This window comes from Hipposideros armiger, unplaced genomic scaffold (assembly GCF_001890085.2).
Source record: "Hipposideros armiger isolate ML-2016 unplaced genomic scaffold, ASM189008v1 scaffold_525, whole genome shotgun sequence".
NCBI classification, from domain to species: domain Eukaryota; kingdom Metazoa; phylum Chordata; class Mammalia; order Chiroptera; family Hipposideridae; genus Hipposideros; species Hipposideros armiger.
In genome coordinates, this window is record NW_017731875.1 from 1,133,603 (window position 1) to 1,137,410 (window position 3,808).

Sequence of the window (3,808 nt, forward strand, 5' to 3'; positions counted from 1 at the left end):
AAAAATCAATTATCTTGAGTTTTGTGTTGCCTGTCTTGAATAGGTGTGTTGAAGGTTTAAGTTTCATCCAACTGCAATAGTGATGTGTGACAAATGAGAACTTTGCCAAACAAAAGCGAGAAAAAGACTTTCTGATTCAGAAAAGAATAGTAGGAAGGGCTTGGTCTAATAATAGCTTTGGGAATTGAAGAAACTACGAGCATTTAAAATGGCCACAGTTGAGGGTGAAAGGATATAAACAGAATGGAGATAAACACTGGTGAGGTGGTAGAATTGTTGAGTTTATAGGCCAGAGTAAAGTGATTAAACATTATTGTAGGACAAAAGTTAAACTTTTGAAGGGATTTATAAAGTAAAATTTCATGCTAAATTGATAGTCTTAAATAAAAAGTATAGATTTGATTGTTGAATTCCAGTTATCGTGATTTAGCACTAAGACCCATACCAATTGCATAGTTCAAAATTTCAGTTTATTTACTGGGAAATAATACATTGAAGGATCTTTACTTTGTTCTGGAGAGTAAAAAAAAGTCACAATTTTTTTCTATAAGAATAAAGAGGATAAGTGACAAGAATGTATCTCTAGGGAATATGAAGTTTAAGAGAAAACAAAAACACATTGAACTATAGAAGAAATTGCCAAGTAATAGACACAAAAAGACAATGGAAATTTGGTCAAATATTTTCAATGTCGTTCTAGTGTATAATTTATTTAATCAATTTTAGCAATTTCCAGAAAAATCATCTATTAATTAATATGTTTACATCTATCAACATACAATATTATTTTATTCCATTTAAATCTCCTCCACAATACATTCATAACCTTTTTTCATTTATAACATTATTTGTTTGTATTTCTTCTTTTCCTAATTTTAATGGTGAAAAGTGTTTCCATTTTGTTAGCCTTTAAAAACATTGAAAACACTTGGATTCAAATATACCTTATTTTCCACTTCACAAATTTCTGTATTTATCTTTCTTGTATATTTCTGCTTGTTTAGGTTTATTTTATTCTTCTATTTCTAACTTTTTTAATCACTATTTTTTAATTAAAATTTATCAGGGGGACAATTGTTAGTAAAGTTACATAGACTCAGGGGTACAATTCTGTAATACATCATCTATATATCCCATTGTGTGTGATATATAAAACTGAAAACAACAAAGGAACAAGACAAACAAATGAAGAAACAAAAACTATTTCTAATTCTTTTAGTTACATGCTTTGTTTATTTATTTTTATTACCTCTGGTTTAATAATGAGAGTGTGTGAGGCCCTCAACATACTCCATTGTATTGATCTGGCCATGTTCCATGGATGCTTATATATAATATTCTGATTTTCATTACTTACTAAATAGCTTACAATTATAGTTTTTTCTTTTTTATTAAATCCTTATAAATATTTATTTAAATTTCTAAGTGGTTGAGGGTTTAGATTTTCTAAAGTTTTTTATTAAAAGTAAAGTTAACATACAATATTGTTTCAGGGATATACCATAGTTATTCAACATTTATATACCTAAAGAAATGATCACCATGCTAACTAAGTCCAGCAACCACCTGACACTGTACTATGCTATCATTGTATTATCAACTATATTCCCTATGTTGTGTATTGCAACCTTATGATTTTTATGTTTTATACCTGGAAATTTGGACCTCTTATTCCCTTTCACATTTCCCCCCGCTTTTAAATTTTTTAATTAAGCTGATATTCAATAATATTTTATATTAATTTCAGGTGTAGGGCATAGTGGTTAGACATTTATATAATTTAAGAAATTATCTCCCTGACTAGTCTAGTACCCACCTGGCACTATACATTGTTATTGCCATATCATTGAGTATATTCCCTGTGCTTTACATCGCCATGACTATTTTGTAACTACCAATTTTTACTACTTAATCCCATCATCTTTTTCACTCTTCTCCCAACACCCCATCTATCACCCCAACAAATCTAGTACCCATCTGACACCATACATAATTATTNTACCTGTTTCCTAACTAACTTGTGTGTTGATAACTTGAGATTTTTCCTGATGCATCTCTGTACATTCCCTACCAAATCACTCACTCACCCACGCACCCACAGATCTCCAATTCTCTTGCTTCTTCTTGCTGTTTTCTTTTTCTCCAATTGCTTCCTCCTCAGGGAGCTATGATTCAAACTTTCAATCTTAAAAAACACCCCCTCTCTTTGCACATTTTTTTCACATATTTGAAATTATATTCAGACTCATGCTTCACTCATTTTAAGGACATTACTGTTTTTTCATATTTCTAGTTATTTTATCTAGAAGAGTTTAATTATTGAATAAAAATGCAGGCATCTAATGTGGAGATAATGAAGTAGAATGCAAGAGGAAAATTAGAAGTGGCCACCATGTAGAAAATTTTTAAAAATACGAATTCATGGGAGTTTTTAGTTTACTCGGATTTAAGGATAAGGCTTGTGAGTATTTTGAGTCTGTTCGTTAATAGCTGACATTTGTCTTCAGCTACAAACAACAATATCCAGAGTAAAAAGCACTGAGTCAGGCAGAATTAATTCAAGTCCTGGATCCTTCTTTTATGATCCATGCAACTTCAGCAAAGTTATATGTTTGAGTTCTTAATGACCGAGTGTTGAGATGCTTTAAAACGGTATATGTGAAAATGTTTTGTAAGGTACTTTAATGAAACATAAAACTAATGAATTATGCTTGCACATTTTTACCAGTAGAAGGCAAAATGACAGAATTCATTATTATGTGGACCTACTTTTCAAAGAGTGAGGAATGCTAGATTTCATTCCACAAGATATAGGAGAGAAAATGTGATAAAATAAGAGGAAACCAATGTCAACTGTAAAAAACAAACAAACAAAAAAACCCACCTCTGAATATATATTTAGATTCCTCAAAATTAAATCTTTCTTTCTCATTATTATTCTTTAATGTTTTGTATTTTGAAAAACTCCAGAAATCTCCTTCCTTTGTTTATAAATAAGAGAGAAGGTAAAAAGCTTTCAGACTGAGTTCTCTTTCTCTGTGTTCTCAGAAAATGGATCAAAATGGATTAAATATAAGGATATAGCTGAGATGACAGGAAGTAAAACAGATGGCAGGAAAAACAGTGGTAAAACAGAATATCTATTCCAAGATTATTTTATTTCTCCAGAAATTACATTAGAAGCAGATCTAACTCTTGATGCCTTAGCAAAAATAAATGACTCCTTCTAGTTTCTATATTCTCATCAGTATAGTGCTGAATAGTTACCAAGAAGCTTTAAAGTATCTGTTCAATAGTCTGTGAGTTAGAAGTCATTCTATTTTAATGTTCCACATGCAGAGCTCCATTAGAGAATGAATCGTATTTGGATAAATGTCTAACATTTTTGCCATAGCTTGGCATTTTTAATTGTATGTGTGAAAACCTGTATTTGTGTGCTCACTCAAGTGGGCTAACAAGTTAAGGAAACTTTTTAAATTTGTTTTAATTATGAAAAAGATGTCTCTGCAAAATTCTCACATTCACCACATTTTGAATGTTGTTATTTCAAATATGTAAAAAATGTGGAAAAATAAGTGTTTTTTGAGATTGAAAGTTTGGATAACAATGCTCTGAGGATGCAATTGGAGAAGAAGAAAACAGCAGAAAGGAGCAAGAGAATTGGAGATCTGTGGGTGAGTGAGTGATTGGTAGGGAATGTATAGAGATTCATCGGGAAAAACCTCAAGTTATCAGCCTACAAGTTAGGTAGGAGATAGGTATCTGTCATAGCTGGAATTGTAATAGAAATAAGAGAATTACAAGAACA